Raw genomic sequence first — 21,310 nt, 5'->3', positions numbered from 1 at the left:
GATTCTTTCACTGATGTATTGGTGCCCCCTCCCCAGTACCTAATTGCCCAGGTCACAAGGGTTGAGGTGCCCTGTAAAGACTGCACAGTGGGGACTCCCCCCGAGCAAAGAGAACTGGGGTAGCCAAGAAGGCGTTAGTCTCACAGGCTTGAGCACATCTGCAAGCAAGTCTTTGGGGAATCCAAGTGACGCGAAAGGGGTGCAACACATATGCGGACCCGCCTGCTGAGAACTGAAGTCGATTTCTCCAAAGGACCCTCAGGAAAAAGCTAAGCGGAGACTCAGATGTTGCTGGGAGTGTCAATTTGTATGGCCCTTTGGAGAGCAGAAATGAATAAAACTGAAATTTTCAACAGCTTATGGCCCTGGATTTCCATTTCTAGGTAGGGCCTAGAGTTAAACTCCTACATGTGCACAAGGAGACATGTACCACAGTGCCCACTGCACCATTATTTATAATAAAAAGAAAGGCATTGAGAACCTAAGATGGTGGCTAGGTGAGACAGGGCAAAAAAACAGCTCCGTGAAAAATACTAGATAAAAACCAGAAAGTGACCCAGAACACCACTGCCAGCGAAGCAACAGCCGGACAAGGCCTGCTAAATCCACAGGGAACATGCATTTGGTGAAACCAGGAGCCTGCATTCTGAAACAAGTAAGTGAGTTGGCTAAAAGTCCCGTGGTTTGTGGGGAAACAGTGGGCTGGCGTTTGGAGACAGACTAGTTCTTTAAAAAAAAAAAAAAGCCCAGGAGTGGCTGCAGATACGACAGAGAGAGCCACACAGTGAAGCATGGCATCGTGTCTGGTGTGGAGGATAGCCCTTCCCACACCCGCTGCTGATTGTCTCAAGACCAGAGGAGCAGAGGGGAGCCAAAAGGAGGAAAAAAAACTGCATTCCTTGCAGCTATCTCCCCAGCAGGCAGGGGACGCTCCTGCCCGGGGCCAGACCCACAGCCCAGAGCCATGCCAAGAAACCCAGTGTGACAGGGAATCTTTCCTGCAGCACTACACACAAGCCACAATATCGGCTGTGGACAGTGGCCTTTAATACACCCATGGCTGATTGTCCTGGAGCTGGGAGGGCGGAGCTGTGCGAAAACGGGGAGTTAATGCATCCCATTCAACCATCTTTGAAGCGGGCTGGGAGTGCCCCTGCATGGCCCAGTGACCCAGGGCTTCCCTGGCCGGCCAGCATGCACTAGTGACATGGCGCGGCCCTCCCTCAGCAGAGGTCCTGGAAGAGCACAGCTGGGAAGGGGGAACTGCTTGGAAATCCCAGGGAACCTATGCCAATACCAAGGATTTGTGGGTCGGCGGCAGAGAACAACCTTAAATCTTCAGGAACACCTGGGAGGTTGATTATTAAAGTTGCCCTGCCTGCCTAACCACCCAGACATACACCCACATTCAGGGCAGACAGCACCAGCAACACACCCAAACTTGGTGCACCAATTGGACCCCATAAGATCAGACCCCACACACCACAAAGACAAAGTTGGGGAGAACTGACTGGAGGGGAATAGGTGATTCACGGATGCCATCTGCTGGTTAGTTAGAGAAAGTGTACGCCACCAAGCTACAGTTCTGTCAAATTAGGGATCAAGTAAAGCAAATGCCAAGAGGCCAAAAACAATGGAAAATCTTAAAGCATATGATAAAAACAGACAATATGGAGAACCCAAACCAAAACACCCAAATCTAAAGATCAGAAGACACACAGTACTTGGCACAATTAATCAAAGAATTACAGGCAGGCAACAAGAGCATGGCTCAGGATACAAAGGACATGAAGAAGAGCATGGCACAGGATATAAAAGACGTAAAGAAGACCCTAGAAGAGCATAAAGAAGAAATTGCAATAGTAAATAAAAAAATAGAAGATCTTATGGAAATTAAAGAAACTGTAAGCCAAATTAAAAAGACTCTGGATACTCATAATACAAGATTAGAGGAAGCTGAACAACAACTCAGCCTCCTCGAGGACCACAGAACAGAAAATGAAAGAACAAAAGAAAGAATGGGGAAAAAAATAAAACTCTAAATGGATCTCAGGGATAGGATAGATAAAATAAAACATCCAAATTTAAGACTCATTGGTGTCCCAGAAGGGGAAGAGAAGGGTAAAGGTCTAGAAAGAGTATTCAAAGAAATTGTTGGGGAAAACTTCCCAAAACTTCTACACAATATAAATACACAAAGCATAAATGCCCAGCAAACTCCAAATAGAATAAATCCAAATAAACCCACTCCAAGACATATTCTGATCAGACTGTCAAATACTGAAGAGAAGGAGCAAGTTCTGAAAGCAGCAAGAGAAAAGCAATTCACCACATACAAAGGAAACAACATAAGACTAAGTAGTGACTACTCAGCGGCCACCATGGAGGTGAGAAGGCAGTGGCATGACATATTTAAAATTCTGAGAGAGAAAAATTTCCAACCAGGAATACTTTATCCAGCAAAGCTCTCCTTCAAATTTGAGAGAGAGCTTAAATTTTTCACAGACAAACAAATGCTGAGAGATTTTGCTAATAAAAGACCTGCCCTACTTCAGATACTAAAGAGAGCCCTACCAACAGGGAAACAAAGAAAGGAGAGAGAGATATAGAAAATTTTAACAGACATATATAGAATATTACATCCCAGGTCACTGGGACACACATTCTTCTCTAGTGATCACGGATCTTTCTCCAGAATGGACTGTATGCTGGGGCATAAAAATAAGCCTCAATAAATTAAAAAAAAAAAAATCAATTTGTTCAAAGCACATTCTGTGACCACAACGGAATACAAATAAAAGTCAATAACCATCAGAGACTTGGAGAATTCACAAACACCTGGAGGATAAAAATGAGGGGGAGATAAAAACATTCCCAGATAATCAAAAGCTGAGGGACTTCATCACCAGTAGATCAGTCCTATAAGAAATGCTAAAGAGAGCTGAGCAGGCTGAAAGGAAGGGACACTAAACAATTGACTGAAACTACATGAAGAAATAAAGATTTCCAGTAAAGATCACATAGTAAATATAAATACCAATACTACTGCATTTTTATTTATAACTCCACTATTTACTTCCTACAGGATCTAAAATACATAAACGGTAATGATAAATCAGTGGTTTTGGACTCAATGTAAAATATGCAATTTTTGACAAGAACTACATAAAGGTGGGGGAATAATGGAGTATGGGAACATAGTTTATGTGTCATATTGAAGTTAAGTTGGTATCAAAGAAAAACAAGATTGTTATAAATTTAAGATGTTAAATTTAAGCCGCACGGTAAATACAAAGAAAGTATCAGAGAATATGACCATAGAGATGAAAAGTAGAGAAGTGGTTCCGAGAAGTGGGGGAAGGGGCAATGGGGAGTTAAGAAATGAGAGTAGGGTTTCTGTTTGTGGTGAAGGGAAACTTCTAGAAATGGATGGTGGGAAGGTGATAGCATTGAAACATTCTAAATGTGATTAATCCCACTAATGGAATGCTAGGAATGGGGTGGGATGGGAAGATTTAGGCTATAAATATGTTTCACAATTTAAAAAGTCTAAATCAATGACAATTAAATGCCAAGGATAATCCTGGATGGGATCTGAGGATGGAGGAGAGGAGGCTTAAAGGAAAACACATGGGACACACACACACACACACACAAAAGTAAATATAGAATGTAAGCTTTGTATCAATGTTGAACTTCTTGAACTTCTTAGCTGTGCTTAATGAGATTGCATAAAAGAATGTTCTTATCCATGGGAAAGGTATATGTGAATTATAGTTTGTTCAGATATGTGCAGCTTGCTTACATATGTTCAGAGGACAGAGCAATAGATGATGGATGATAGATAGGGAAGGAGGGAGGGAGGGAGGGAGAGAGGGAGGGAAAGAAAGAAATGGTGTGACAGGATGTTAAAGGTCATGGATCAGGGTATCGGGGGAGGGGGGTCGGGGTGTGATGGAGTTCTATGTATGGGGTTTGTACTGTTTTTGCAACTCTTCCTGCAAGATTGAATTTATTTCAAAATAAAATCTATCAAATTAAAAAAAAAAAAAGGGATTTACATCACTGTCCAGCCACAAGGAAATGTGTGAATAAAATGTGTTATGTTTATACTGTGGATTACTGTATAGCAGTTAGAAGGAATGACATTCATCTGTATCAACAGGATTAGATCACAAAAGTATACAGTTGAGAAAAGAAGCTAGTTGTGCCAGTTTGTATATATTATGTCCCCCAGAAATAGCCATACTCTTTGATGCAATCTTGTGGGGGCAGACATATTAGTGTTGATTAGATTAGAATTCTTCGATTGAGTGTTTCCATGGAGATGTGATCAATCAACTGTGAGTGAAACATTTTATTGGATAATTTCCATGGATGTGTTACCACCCACCACCCATTCAGGGTAGGTGATAATTGGATCACTGGAGTGGTATAAAGGGAATTCACAGACAGAGGGACTCAGGGCAACTGAGAGTGACACTTTGAGAGCAGCTGCAGCTAAAAGAGGACAAAACACCCCAAAAGCAACATTTTGGAGAATGCCATTTTAAAATGCAACCTGGGAGCAAGCAGACGCCAGCCATTGCCTTCCAAGCTAACAGAGGTTTTCCAGATACCAATGGCCATCCTTCAGTGAAGGTACCCGACTGTGATGTGTTCACCTTGGACGCTATGGCCTTGAGACTATAACTTGTAACCAAATAAACCCTTTATAAAAGCCAATCCATTTCTGTATTTTGCATTCCAGCAGCATTAGCAAACCGGAACACTAGTTGAAGAGACATGATAATAAATTATATAGTCTAATACTATTATGTAATTTTATAGAGAGATATTATATATATCTATAATATCATTTGTGTTATGTTTTTACAAACACATAAAACCATATTTTTGGATACAAATGTGTAAATAAAAGAAAAAAACTGACTGCAAGGCTATACATTTATTTCTGGTGGAATTCAGTATACTGGAAAGAGCTAGGGATGGAACTGAGAAGTGAGGTCACAGAAGTCTAGCTTTATGTATAACATTCTATTTCTTTTTTAAACAATCTAAGCAAATATGACAACACATTAACCATTGTATAATTGTGGGTGGTGAGAACACCAGAGTTTGTACTTGGGGGCATTTAAAAAAATATCTCTCCACCAAAAAAGTTAATGGAAAATACATCAAACCAAGAAGACTGGCTGTCCCGGCACTCAGCCCCCTAAAGGGAGCTCCTGAATGCTTTGTCTTTCAGCTGGGAGTGTTGTTAACTGCCCCAAGCTCACATTTCTAAAGATTGTCATCTGAAGGAGCCCAGGGAAAGGGAGAAATATATGCTCCAGCTGGCCCAGATAATGCTTTTCCCCCGACACTGCCCAGGCTCCTTCCATGCTCATGATTTTGCAGTATATAGAGGTGCCGTCCCACATGGATTCCAGACCTGGGCTTAACTCGTAGTTTAAAAAATGTTGGTCAAGGAACAACATGGATGAACCTTGAGGACCTTACATTGAGTGAAATAAGTCAGACACAAAAGAACAGATATTGTATGATCTCACTAATATGAATTAATTATACAATGTAAACGCAAAGACATAGAATCTAGAACATAGGTTACCAGGAAATGGAATGAGGCTAGAGAATGGGGAGCAGTTCCTAAAATGTGCAGAATTTTTAACCAGGTTGAATTTAAATGAGAAGAAAGGGATAGCAGTGATGGTAACATATTGTGAGAATAAATAACGGTGCTGAACTATAGGTGAAGTGGTGGAAAGGGGAAGTTTAGAGTCATGTATGTCACCAGAAGGAAAGCTAGAGGATAAAACATGGGGCTATATAAGTGAATCTTGTGGTGGATGAAGACTGTGAAAAAAGTTCTTTAATGAACTAGAACAAATGTACAGCACTGTTACAAGGAGTTAATAATACAGAGGTATATGGGGAAAAATGCACATATTGCAAACTATGGACTATAGTTAATGGTAATATCTTAATATTCTTTTATCAGTGGTAACAAATGTGCCACACCAATGCCAGAGATCAATGATAGAGGGGGATAAGGGTATGAGATGTTTTGGGTTTTCTCTCTCTCTCTGTCTTTCTTTGTTTAGCATTGAAAATGTTCTAAAATTGATTGTGGTGATGAATGAACAACTATGTGATGATATTGTGAGCCACTGATTGTATACTTTGGATGGATTGTATGGTATGTGCATATATCTCAATAAAATTGCATTAGAAAAGAAAAAAGTATTCAGAATCTGGTCACTTCTTACTCCATTACCCTGGTGCAAGCCACCACCATCTTTCACCTGCAGTATTACAATAGCCTCCCAACTTTTCCTCCTATTTCTACCATTGCCCACCTACTAGGTAGCCAGAGAGGTTTTTTAAAACAGTAAGTCAGATCATGCCCTCCTTCTGCTCCAAATCCTCCATCATCCATCATCTCACCATCCGTCACCTCTCTGCCTTCTCTCCCCTCACTCTCCCTTTGCTCACTGTGCCCAGCCACAAAGGCCCTCAATTTCTTTAATTTCCATTTCCCTGCCTCACAAGCCTTTGTACTTAGTTTCCTCTGCCTGGAAAGCTCTACCTCCAGATATCCTGTCTTACTCCCTCACTTCCTGCAATTATCTTATCAAATTTAGCCTTGCCATTGAGGCCTTTCCTGACTCCCCCAGGTTAAAGAGCCCCTTCCGTCACCCTCCATCCCTTTACTCTGCATTGCTTTCCTTCACAGACTTATCACCAACTGACTGACATACTGAAATAGTTATTTATGTCTTCCTTTCATTTGATTGTGAGCTCCTAGAGGACAGAGATCTGGTCTTTTTATTCACTACTGATTCCACATGGCTATAATAACACCTAGAGCATAATATTTGGTGCTTGCTAAGAGTTGAATTCCCCACCCCCACCCCCCAAAATTATTCAAGTTCCTAACTCCTAGTCCCATGAACGTGAACTTATTTGAAAATAGGGCCTTTGAAGAAGATATGACTTAATAAGATAAGGCCAAATTTTGATTAGAGCAGCTGCTAATCCAATATGACTGGTGTCTTAAAGCAAAGGGAAATTGAGAAATGGGCAACAGACATATAGAGGAGAGAAAACGCCACGTGGTGATGGAGGCAGAGGTTGACGTGGTATGGCTGCAAGTCAGGAACACAAAGGATTTGCCAGCAAAACACCAGAAGCTAGAAGAGTCAAGGAAGTAGTCTCTCCTATAAGTGCCCTGCTGACACTTTGATTTCAGACTTCTAGCTCCAGAATTGTTAAACAATAAGTTTTCTGGTTTTTTTAAGCCCACCCAGTTTGTGGTACTTTGTTATGGCCATCCTAGGAAACTAAGACTGTTGCTTAGTGAATATTTGTTAAAAGAATGATTGATTGGAATTAAGTTGAATCCCCAAAACAAGAACGAGATACAAAAACAGGAATATATAGGGGAAAAAAAAAAAAAAAAACCAAAAGACTCTTGAAATCAAAATGTGACATCTGGGATTACAATTTACTAGAAAAAGTTTGAAGAAAAAATAGAGAAAATTCTCCCAGCAAAATGGAAGAGAAAACCAAAGAGATGGGAAATAGGACAGAAAAGATGAGAAAGTTAAAGAATAAGGATATAAGGAGAAATATCCAAACAGTGGTAATTCCGGAAAGAGAGATAAGAGAAGATAGAAGAGAATAAATGATCAAAGAATAATTCAATAAATTTCCCAGAACTAAAAGACATGTGTTTCCAGATTAAATGTTTGCACCAAGGGAATACAAAATTACACAACCCTCATGGAAGGAATGATGGGCTATATCTACAAAATATATATCCATTTACCTTTAGACCCAGCTATTCTACTTCTAGGAATCAATCCAAAAGACTTACAAATATGTCAAGTATCACAAGGATATTTATTACAGGATAATTTGTAATAGTAAAAGACTGGAGACAATCCAAATGTCTATCAATATGGGACTGAATAAATTATGATACATCAAATTGCAAGCAAAATGTTTGAGAAATAGAGAAAATGTGACTACGAAGGGGCAATTGGATAATAGTATAGCATTATTATTTATTTTATAGGGGTAATAGTGATATTATAAACATGAATTTTTTAAACTCATCTTTTAGAGATGCATATCAAAGGACTTATTGGTAAAATTATAGATATCTGGGATTAGCTTTAAAATACTCCAGCAAAAAATTTAAAAGAAAGGATGGATGAAACCATGCTGGCAAAATGATAGTTGTTAAATCTAGGTGGTTGTATATCTGTGTTCATTTCATTATCCTTTTTATTTTTGCATATATTTGAAAATTACAGTAATAAAAATTTATCTCAAATACAATGGACTTTTTATGACCCACCTTATTGTACATCATCCAGAAACTACTGTACACTGGAGACAAAATGAAAGTCTTTGAAACAGAGGGGGGTAGAGAGAGAGAGAGAGAGAGAGAGAGAGAGAGAGAGAGAGAATATGTCACATACAAAGGATCAGGACCTCAAATGGAAATAACACACCTGACCACAGAAGAAGACAGTGAAAAAGTGCCTTCAAAATTCTGAGGAAATAACCCACTATATGAGAGAAAACATTTGGACATAGTACAATCTGATATTCTGTATCCAGGAATAAAAAGAAGTCTCTCAACTCAACAACAAAAAGTCAAATAGTGCAATTAAAATATGGAAAAGAATTTGAAATAGAGATATACAAATAGCTAGTAAGCACATGAAAATAACTCTCAGCAGTATTAGTCGTTAGGGAAACGCAAATCAAAACTACATTGTGATACCCCTTCACTCCCACTAAGATGTGAAAAAAGAAAAAGAAAGACAACAAGAGTTGATACAGCTGTGAAGAAATAGGAATCCCCCCCATACATTATTAAATGGTGCAGCTGTTTTGGAAAACAGTTTGGCACTTCCTCAAAATGTTAAACATAGAGTTATCATATGGCCTAACAATCCTTCTTGTAGGTATACAACCAAGAAAAGTGAAAACATATGTCCACACAACAATTTGTACTCATATGTTCATAGCAGCCATATTCATATTAGCCATACAGTGGAAACAACCCAAAGGTCCATTAACTGATAAATGCATAAATAAAATGTGGCTTATCCATGCAATGGAATATTATTCAGCCATAAAAAGGAATGAAGTACATGCTACAACATAGATGAATCTTGCAAATATTCTTAAGTGAAAGAAACTAAACACGAAAGTCCACATATTATATGATTCCATTTATATCAAATGTCCACAACAGTCAAAAATCCATAAAAACAGAAAAATTATTTGTGTTTGCCAGAGACTGGGTGGAGTAGGGAAGGTTTCTTTATGGGATGATGAAAATATTCTGGATTATATAGTGGTAGTGGTTATATAACTTTGTAAATACACTAAAAACCACTCACTTTGTACACTTTAAATGGATGAATTTTAAGGTATGTGAATTATACCTCAAAAAAGCTGCAATAAAAAAATTCTGAGGGAACGACCACAGATGTTGGGTGGGGTTTGTAGCTCAGTTAGTAGATGCCCACTTTTTGACTTGTCCTCTGATTGACCAAACATCTTTACTGATGTCCCAGGAGCCCACTCAGTTTACAAATCTAGAAACTCTTTCCTATTTTGGATTTGTAAATCTTCCCAATCAAGTCCATTGAAGATTAATGAAAATGCTCTTTGAGTTCATACTAATGTTGAAAAATCCATTTGTATAAACAACCTATTCTTTACTGATCTCCATGCAAAAATAATTTTTTCTGGAACAGAGAAATCTGGAAAAACCGTCCAAATTGAGGTTTTAAGAGTTAAGATTAATAAGACAGAGAATCAGAGTATGACTTACAGTAGTGATATGCAATCAACTACAGGAATTGTTTAAATGTTAATATTTCTTACATTGATGAACATCTCTTACTTGATGAGATGTTTACATGAACGAAGGCACAGATACAAATGCAAATGCAGGGTGGAGATGGAGAAGACAGTGTTCATGAGTACCATGTGTAGGAAAATGCCTTCCTAGAGAAAAAAAAAAGGAAACATTCTAGAGAAGGAATCCAGTTATGTGTTTTTCATGAGCTCATTGGAAAAATGCCCACCCTCTTTTACAGTGCCTATGACCTAGGAATTTAATTTTGGTTTTGTCTTTGGATGTGTTGTAACTTTTTCTAACGAGAACTTTTTTTTTTAATTCAGTTTTATTGAGATATGTTCACATATCACACAATCATCCATGGTGTACAATCAATTGTTCACAGTACCATCATATAGTTGTGTATTCATCACCCAATCTATTTTGACATTTTTCTTGTACAGAAAGAATCAGAATAAGAATAAAAAATAAAAAAAAAAAGAACACCCAAATCATCCCCCCCATCCCACCCTATTTTTCAGTTAGTTTTTGTCCCCATTTATCTACTCATCCATCCATACACTGGATAAAGGGAGTGTGATCCACAAGGTTTTCACAATCACACTGTCACCCCTTCTAACAAGAACTTTTAAAATTATATATCATTATTATGTTACAGTTTGTATATGTGTTGTGAATTACTTATTTTCATTTTCTTTCTTATTTAACCACTAATGTTGGAGCTGGTTTTCAACAATCACTCAGCATGCATCATTAACATTATATATTTTTTATATTAGCTGGCCTAAATAGCTAATCACTGAGTAGGACTGTTGATCTATATCAAGGAACAAATTTATTTTTACTCAAGATGATTTTGAGTGTAGAACATCTACCTACTGATACAGAAAGATTAGCTGGCTTGGGGCCCATGGTCAGGACATTATTTAGCATGTTCCACTTTAAGTTTTCTCCATCCTTTCTCTTGCTGTCTATGTTTGAACATAACACTTAAAACAGGTTTGCTACTAGCATTCAATAACTTATCCATATATTTATAGGATCACCAAATAAAACAGTATAAAGTAACATAATGAGATATATGTTCATACTCAAATAGTTTTAAAAAGAAAGAGGCGTCTCAATGGTAATTTTAAAAAGTCCTATGGATTCTAATGCCAAATAATTTTAAAATCACAATGGCAGCAAACTCATTATAAGCTTTCTTAACAGTGTTTTTCACGGATGTTTATTCCTAGAGAGTTAATAGCAGTTACAGTGTGCTACAGAGAATAGCCAGAATAGCCTAATATTAAAACTATATTTTTACAAACTGAATTTGAAAATAATATTCTCTGTTTTTAAAGAAAATGTTAAAAGCCTTAATAGACCTGCTCAAAAACTATTTTAAAGATCAGCCTCAGCAGTAGATATCAGGTTCATTTGGGGATGGGGTATTTGAGATCCCAGACCTTAGATTCCCCAGTGGCTCTCGCCAAACAGAGGCCTAATACCTACGTGGCCTGCTTGACTTTGTTCCCTTTTCGGATAGTTTCAGATGGAATATGATTAGTAATAATAACTGTGTTGTGTTTAAATCATTGTCATGCATTGCCATTCCCTTCATTTTGAGTAATAAAATTTCTCCATATATTGTACAAGAATAACATGTATTTGAAATAAATGAGGGCAGAAGCTGAAGATCAACAGATGCAACTAGTCAAAGCACCCATTGTGTGCATACTATGGTCTTTATCATCACTTTTTCTTTTACTGTGCCTTATTGTAGTGCATTAATATGGAAGCTGATATTCCAAGTGTTGGCTTTCTTTCAACATTTCTACTGCAGCATTGAAGTTATTTCTCAGATATTAATATAGTAAAGGAAACTGACGGGGGTAAATGAGCAGAGGGATTTGGCTCGCTTGTATTTTTATTTTCATCATTGGGAGGTATAGAGATTGAAAAGAAGTTTAATTTGAAGATGAGAAAGGGTTTTTGTTTTATAATTGGCCAGAAAAAAATAAAATGAATAAGTGAGAATAGTTATGAAGGTATACTACTTCAAAAACTACTCAAGTGTCTCCTTTGAGACTTTTACCATTGAAATATTATGCATGATCAAATTAAAGAGCATTGTTATCACCTGCCTTTTGGAAACTGTGAGGATAGAATCAAGACATCTTCAGACAAGCAAACTCTCAAAATATTTATTACCCATGCAACCTTTCTTGGGAAATTACCAGAGAATATGTTTTAACACAATGAGTAAGCAAAGCAAGACAGAAGTTGCCATTAATTTAGCAAGCAGGTATTCCAACCAGAAGAGAGATGAGAGGAGTCCGAGGGTGAGACAAAAGCAAATCCAAGAGCAACAGCCCAGAGACAAGGCCCAACGGAGTGTGAGGACAGAAGGCTCCAGAAGCCGCTCTCCAGGAAATGATACAACAGACAGCTTGATGGATAGAGACAAATTGAGAGAAATCTACACCCACGGAGGAGAGTTTAGGGATAAATTAGGGGAAAATACACCCCAAAAATTGTTTTTGTTTGTTTTTTGTTTAGAATAACAACAAAATATTAATCCCAAGAGAAAAAAAATTATTCAAAACAAGAAACAAAATCATAGTATACTACATGATGCAGCTATGAATAAAATTTACATGGGAATACTAATGTATAAAGAATTTACATGGAAATACTAATGTATACTAATGTAAGCAATGAAGATAGAGCTAACCAAAACTCATTATATAAACATATTGGGGAGGGAAAGTTACATCCATATGTAAACACCTGCAATATCCTAGTTCTACCTTGGGATGATGCTAACTAAGAAAGCTAATGTCTCATCTTCCATAAATCAAAAGTCAATAGATAATAGCTAAGACTGCAAAAACAAAGACCAGCAATATAATCATGACATTTAGAAATATGGAGATAAAGTCCAAAAGAAATAGCTAAGGGTGTTGAAAATAGTTGCCTACGTGAACTAGAAATGAGGCAAGGGAGAACCATATTTCCATAACAAGCATAATGGAACTGTTTGACTATGAACATATTGACAACTTTGACTAAAAATACAAAATGTTTTTAGAGAGAGAAATATAAGAAAACATATGCTCAGAATTCACTTGACCCTATTCAGTGTTCAGTATTCACCTCTACACAAAAAGAAAGAAGCCTTACAACCGAGGAGAAAGAAGACTTATAACAGAGGCTCAAAATTTTTTGGATATACAAGTCTCTATTGACCTTGGTGATCAGTGACTCCTTTAAGAATTGGATGCTAGTGAAGTTCTCTTCTGAGAAAAATGTACTCAAAATTTCAGAGCGTTCCATAGACTTTTGAAGCCCATTCAAAAATCCTCCAGATATCCTATATCACAACTTAAGAGCCCTTGTTTTAGAGAAAATAATAAATATACAGACAACATCAAAGCCTTGAAATGGGCCATATAAAAGGTTTTCTTTACCCATCTGAGTCGTGTTCATAAAATTGGCTAAGATCGCATGGCAAGGGGTAAGCCAGTACATTTTTTTAATACAAGTCTAGTGTTCCAAGTATATCTCAAATAAAGTCAGACTTTGAGACTCTGAAATTGTTTCCTGCTGTCAGTGGTTTTAAGACCAGAGGGCAGTGTTTCTCTCATGTATTAAATAGCTCTCTTTGTTTCTAGACTAAAAGAAGACATAAACTGGAGATTTGACTACATAGGATCTCCTCATATTTCCTCTCCATTAGCAATGCTTTGTTTAGTTACGAATTGTAGGTCCACAGTTTCATCTTCTGGACCCAATTTGGCCATAAAAGATTAAAGAAACAAAAGACAGATTCTTTTGACATTAAAAATGATGAAGGCCTCATGGAATTTGGTATATGAATGTTTGCAGTTAGCATAGAAAGTCTTCAAAACACTACTGCGGCAAACCAGAATTGGCCAGGAAAGCATATTTTCCAGATTTTGAGACATTTGTATGGGTCCATTTTGGGATTTTAAGACAGATTATAGAAGTCATGCACAGAGAAAACTACATTAAGACGCATTAGGTAAAGTATTAGTTCAGAGTGCCTTTCAACCAGTGAGTCTGAACAGTTGTACAATGACTATCTGTTGAGGTAGAGTTTACACCAGTCACTTCCCTCAGCAATCTGTAATTCACACGCAGCCTGTAGCCAGATTTAAAAAGATGCCAAATAACTTCAGTTACAAAATGCAGAAGAAAATTTAAGTCTCCCTTCTTTGATGTTGGCAGGCCTCCCTACCTGAAAGAAAGGAATTAAGATTTTGCCAGACACTCACAAGAAGAAACTTTTTTTTTTTTTTTTGCCTTTTTAGAACTGGTCAATTGCAAAGCTATCCCCTTCCTTGTCAGTTTTTGTGTGTGTGTGAAAAATCTAAAAACCTACCTCAGAAAGTATTAATTTTCCATATTTGGACCTGTATTTTATTGGGTTTCACTATAGCCCTCTCAGTTCCTCTGCTTTTTCCAAAAAAGGCCCTTGTTAAAGGGATATTTAATGAAATTGTTTTCCACTTTCAGTTCAGAGGCCTCCCTTACATGCTTTCCCACACTAAATAAAACAAAATAAAGAATCCCGAAGGAATTAAATAATAGAATTTCAAATAAAATCCAAAAAAATATATTAATAGTGTGCATTGAATAATCATAGGGACATAATAAAAGACCCAACCAAGAGTTCAGCACTTGAGAGGTGACTCCTTTAACAGCAGTTCAGAAAAGAAGTAAACTTCCCTTTACTTCAAATATTCAAGAGACTTACTTGTGCATTAAGGATCCACATTCATACACTCAGAACAAGTCCTGTACCCAGCATTACCCTTATTATTTTGTAACCTTCCAACTCCTGACCCACCCATGGGTATTTTGTGTTGGGCTATATAATTGTAAACATACCTCTGGTTCCCATTAAAAACATTGCTTCAGTCAAAAAAAAAAAAAAATTACATTTCTTGCCTTGCAAAAGGCCTTCCTTGATTGCCCTCTAGATTACATCTGAAGCTTTTAGATGCCTACGCCAAAACTATTGCTCTTGTCCCCAGTTTTATCCAGGTAACCTACTTCCTCTAAAAAGCAACAGGCTTCAGCGCCCACCTGGACAATCTCATCCCCTTTGCTACTTATTGATTAAGGAATACTCATATGATGCAATTTTGGCCAGCTTCTCCCCAAGAAGGGTCTTCATGTGGAGGGGAAAGATACATGGGAAATTCTTCCCTGCCCTTTAATAGACATGCCACAAACAACGACAACGACAACAACAACGAAGAAGAACCTCACTGTCTCCAGGAACACTGTCACGACTGGAGGTGATTCCTGGGATTGTGCAGTCTCTCAGTAGCAGCCCAAGGTTGGCTGCAACGCGCTGGAGGATAGCAGGGCCATGCGGACCCTAGAAAAACAAAGACTGAGCCTGACAAATTGTGACTAGAACAAGCCCTCCCTCAGGACTTCCAGGAATGTGAAATGATGAATCCTGTTATCGTTCATGTCAGTTGGGTCTGGGTTTTCTGATGCGTTCAGCAGACAGCAGCCTAATGTATTCAGAGGGCAAATCCCTAGGACCTTCTTCCAGAAGATGAACCTCTTAAGTATCTGCTCTGTTCTTTGCTAATATTCTCACAATTTTCTTCCTCATAGTGCTAATAAGCAGCTGAATAAATCAGAGGGTAAAAAGACCCATAGGCCAGAACACTCATAAAATTTCCTTTAGCATCATCCAAAATGGGCCATATTTCCTGGAAAACCTCAGAAAATCCTGGAAACTGAGTTATAATAATTACTAATGTAGCAGAGTAGCACCTCTACAGAGGAGTATGGGGGCCACAACCATTTGATCAATTAATTCTATACATTTTAGGGTTTAAAGGAAAAAAATGACAATTCTTAAAATAAAAAAGAATTGCCCAGAAGTCAGGGAGATAGAATAGAGAACTGTAATTGACATGGGGTGGGGGGGGAAGCAAGTGTAATACAAAGATACAGTTCTCCCCAACCAAGGGATCTTAATATAGTTTGCTCAAGAGATTTCACTCCTAAATAAATCATATTCTGAAATCACCAGTGGATAAGAGTAATAAACAATGTTATCATTAGTTGTATATCATAAGCATTAAAGTCTACAAAATTGCTACTCCTTTAAGTGGGTCTTTTTGTTTCCTGGGCTGCTCAAGCAAGCAATTACCATGCAACGGTTCTGCATAGACAATGGGTGTTCATTTGCTTATGGTTTTGAGGTGAAAAGAAAGGCCAAATCAAGTAATCATCAAGGCAATGCTTTCTTCCTAAAGAGTGGCATTCTGGGGCTGTCTGCCAGCCATCCTTGGCCCTTAGCTTGCCGCATGGCAAGGCACATAGTGACATCTCCTAGTCTCTTCCTTGTCTTCTGGGTTCCCTCAATGTTCCGTTTCCAGCTGCTCACTCTGTGGCTTTCTCTATGTCTGAATTTTATTCCATTTACAAAGGACTCCAATAATAGGATTAAGACCCATCCTTATCGAGGTAGGCCACACCTTAACTGAAGTAAACTTATCAAAAAGTCCAACTTACAATGGGTTCACATCCCCAGGAATGGATTAGATTTAAGAACATGTTTTTCTGGGTTGCATACATTCATACCAACACAGTGAGCTACTAGATATTGCAGGGTGATTACAGATAGCTATTTCTCTTCAATTTGCATTGATAACAAGGTTTTTAAAGTGAACTAATCATAGGTTAGGGGCCTGGCAGTCAGCGACAGCATAGGACTCTCACGGACTTTAGTTAGTTCTTGGAATAACACTCAACACATCAAGTTAGGATAGACGACATGATTCAACCATGTACCTGCACTTCCCTGGAACCTCTGGGTGGATGTCATTCTGCTTTCTTTCAGACAAAATTGACTCTTCAGATGGGACTGATAGAAAACGAAACACTGAAGTCTAATGTGGTAAGAAGCTGTTAAAAGATTAGTATTGGCTTTTGGTAGAAAAGCAATTATGCTGAATTACAAACACATCTGCCACACACTCAGCAAATTATCAGAGAGGCCAGATTTTCCTCACATTTTACTTCTTGGACCCTTTTCAATTTTCAAATAGAATACAGTGCTCTGGTTATTGCTTACACTTTTTTCTTAAAGAGCTGCTTTTGTTTCCTACGGAAACTTTTTTTTTTAAATATGTACCCAATGGGAAATAAAAGTAACACTCCATTTCTGTAGTGTTTTACAGTTTTCAAAATTATTTTATGGGCATTCATTTTATAAAGAACATTCATTAATTCAATTGCACTAATTCATTTGATAAAGAGCAACAAACTTAATGAGCTTATTTACCTCTGCTTAGAGCAATTCAACAAGGATAAAGGGTGGGCACTCATGGATAGTGGATTCATTCATTCATTCATTCATTCAACAATACCTATTACCTTTTCTGTGCCTGACACTGTTCTAAACTCCGGGAATAAAGAAGTGGAGAAAAAAAAATGGAAAAATTCTGTCGCCATGGCATGTACATCCTAATGGGGGTCAGTGAGGAAAGAGCCTCATGAACACAATAGAACTATCTGATGTATTTCCAGTTAGATATGGGTCCATCAATACAAAATAGCTTAGTTTTTCTGTGCTACATTAAGTATGGAGGGAGGTTTAAACAATTCTTTGAAGGAGCAAGAGTCAAAATAAAATAAATTGAGGTATGTTATTGTATTAATCAGGGTTCTCTAGGGAAACAGAAACAACAGAAGATATATACATGTATATATATTATGTAAATATTATGAGTGATTTATTTGTTTTTTTATTGGGATTGGTTCAAGTGATCGTGGGAATGGGCAAGTACAAATTCTATAGGGCAGGCCTCAAGCTGGGAACTCCAATGAAGATTTTCAATGAATTCTTCAAGAGAAGCTGGCTGGCTGAAATAGAGATGGAAATTCTCTCTTCTGACTGCTGAAATCATCACTTCTTTTAAATCCTGCTGATTGGATGAGACCTCTCTCATTGTTGAAGGCAATCTCCTCAGCTGATTGTAGATGTAATCAGCCATAGATGCAATCAACTTACTGATGATTTCAATCCATGAAATATCCTCAGTAACAATCAGGCCATTGCTTGCTTGACCAAACAACTGGACACTACAACCTGGTAAAGTTGACACGTGAACTTAATCATCAGAGTTACTGCTTAATGGTCTGAGGAAAGGTTATTAATTCACGATAGAAAATATCAGTCTATTTGAAATATTTCTCAAGTGAAAGAGATTTTCTATTCACCATAAGTCAAGCAAAGAACAGCTAAGATCACAATGTTTTTGGTACTCATTTATCACATGCAGATTAATTATGTGCAGGGAATATTAATTTTTTTACTTGAATCCTCATATCAACTCCCAGATGTTAGTAAAAATACCCCAATTTCCAGATTAAAAGACACACACACACAGACACATGCATACATGAGACTAAGGGAAGTAAAATAATGAGCCCAGTATCTCAAGGTTTTGGCCTCCATCAATCCAGACCAGGCTTTCCACTCTGTCTTTCTATCTCTGAGGACCAGGTGAACTTGAGCTTCCCATTTTGAAGAAATAACTAGATGGACTAATTCCTTATCCACTAAACTTCCCAAACATGTTTCCTGTGACATTTATCATCTCAATCTTGAATTAGGGTTATTGGTGTCCTTGTCTTATACCCTCCCTTTTACCAGAAGGACTCATCCTGGTACATGCCTCGGGACCTAGACAAAGCCTAGCACATTTCAGTCATCCAGTCTGGTTTGTTAAGCAAATGTGTGGCTGTGTTTGCTCATTAGTTTACTAAATGGAACAGTGGACTCTTACTATATTTCTACTCCCATCAACAGAGAACTGAAATTGCCCAAGCAATAGAGGATGGTCAGAGCAGAAACTTCAGTGGGGCAGGTCTTTACAAAAAAACAGATCAATAATATTATTGACCACCTACTGCATATCAGGGACAGTTCCGTAATTTACATGTATTACCATGGACACATGGTAGAAGGTCAGCACTAAGAGCCAGTATATGTAGTAGTCAGCAAATGAGCTCTAGAACTAGAGTGTGTTGGTTTGATGTCCACCTCTGCCCCCTGCTAGCTCAGCAGCCTTGGAAAGGATAGAGAACTATAGATTGAAATAGAAAAAAAAGCATGTATTTATCCTTTTTTCATCTTAGTTTCCTTATCTCATAAATTAGTTGTGGAGTTTAATTGCATTAATAGATATGACATGCTTAAAACAGGGTCTGGCAAAAGGTAAGCATTCGGAAAATGTGACATATTACTATTCCACCAAATTCAAAGATGAGAAAACTGAGGCACAGAGAGGTAACTTGCCCAACGTTACAAAGCTGATGAGTGCCTCCCTCTACAGAATGAATGAATGAAGAGGGACTTGGAGCCTGATCTCCCCCCTCTAGGAGTGTATCATGCCCTGCACACCATGGAATTAGAAATCTACCACTAGAATACTGACTCCATATCATATTAAAATACACTTAATTTGGGAAACAAGAATGGAGTGCATGGTCTAGTACCCACTAGTTTATCAGCCTATCCACTTGCTACTTTGGAAATGAGAAAATAGGGTTCTGAAAATATTGGACACAGCATGATCCCTTTATGAGGAAGGGACAAGATTGCAGTGACAGGTAGGCCTGAGTAGGGTGCCTCAGAAGTTCCACCTCTCAAGCAGCCAGGACAAGGCTAAGAACCCCAGGGCCCCCAGGAAACACCAAAGATACACAAGCCTGCTTTGTCATTTTCACTCTTCATCAACCTACCAGATATACTTCCTGGGTGGTACAACTAACCAGAGCATCTTGATAGACAGAAGGTCAGTGTTCTAGCTTGCTAATGCTGCCGGAATGCAAAACACCAGAAATGGATCAGCTTTTATAAAGGGGGTTTATTTGGTTACACAGTTACAGTCTTAAGGCCATAAAGTGTCCAAGGTAAGTCATCAACAATCGGGTACCTTCACTGGAGGATAGCCAATGGTGTCCGGAAAACCTCTGTTAGCTAGGAAGGCACGTGGCTGGCATCTGCTCCAAAGTTCTGGTTTCAAAATGGCTTTCTCCAAGGACGTTCCTCTCTAGGCTGCAGTTCCTCAAAAATGTCACTCTTAGTTGATCCTGGGGCATTTTTCCTTTAGCTTCTCTGAAGCAAAAGTCTGCTTTCAATAGTCATCTTCAAACTGTCTCTCATCTGCAGCTCCTCTCTTCTCAGCTCCTGTGCGTTCTTCCAAGTGTCCCTCTTGGCTGTAGCAAGCTCGTTCCTTCTGTCTGAGTTTATATAGTGCCCCAGTAAACTAATCAAGGCCCATGCTGAATGGGTGAGGCCACACCTCCATGGAAATTATCCAATGAAAGATCTCATCCACAGTTGAATGATCACATTTCCATGGAAACATTCAATCAAAAGTCTCCAACCCAATCAACACCAATATGTTTCCTGCCCACACTAGACTGCATCAAAGACAATGGCATTTTGGGGGACAAAATCTTGCTACTTAACTCCTGATAGTTCTGTCCCCTCCTTGTCCCCTTACTTGAAAGCTATGTGTGGAAGGGTCTCTGGTAATGGAGTACAGTTTGGGCAGAGGAAGAAAGGAAAAGAAACAAGAGTCATCTCTTCAAGGGAATAACCTATGCCTATCTCAACCAATTCAAATTAGTAACCTAAAAACTATTTTAGTGTTCTTTTAATCATTCTATTTAATCACTCCCCAGTGCAAAACTTTGGTCAAAATTACTGATACTCTACAGCTTCCGTTTTCCTAGATTAGCTTTTATTACTAAAACATTTATCCAATATAATAGGATCCTGGTGAGTTAGCCTTCAGGTCTTTACTTCTTTAGACTGACTCTGATAGATAATATGAGGATGCTTTTCTTGGCACACTTTTTGTTCAAAGGCATCAATCTCTTTTAAGACTCAGCAATACGGTTTTCACAGAACTTTCTGAGAGCAAACATATTTACATTTGCAGAGGACCTCTGTGCCACAATCCTTGTCCTCCAGAAGGCCTATTAGGAGAATGTTTCTCCTTGTTTGTAGTTGGCTCTGGGTTACAGATTGAAATGATCATAAACTGAGCAGAGCTCTGTGGCCTCCTCTGAGGCTGTCAGAACCTTCTCACATTGGAGGAGCCATTAGAGCATCCTCCTTGGAGCACAGAAAGCTCAGCCCTATTCTACTTCTCTTGCCTGTAGGCTCTTTTCATTTCCCCTGAAATCTGGAATACTAGAGAAGCTCTGGCTTTACTTACAAAGCCCAAGACATCATAGAAAGCCAACCGTGTATGCCGAGCAGCTCTGGCCTGTGGTATTCACCAAGGACCTGGGTTGCAACTGCAGTCTTACATTTTAGAAAGGAATCTCACTTACAGTCCAGAAAGAGTCATCTGGTGTCAC

This window comes from Choloepus didactylus, chromosome 7, assembly GCF_015220235.1.
Source record: "Choloepus didactylus isolate mChoDid1 chromosome 7, mChoDid1.pri, whole genome shotgun sequence".
Taxonomy (NCBI): Eukaryota; Metazoa; Chordata; class Mammalia; order Pilosa; family Megalonychidae; genus Choloepus; species Choloepus didactylus.
This window is presented reverse-complemented; position numbering follows the sequence as displayed.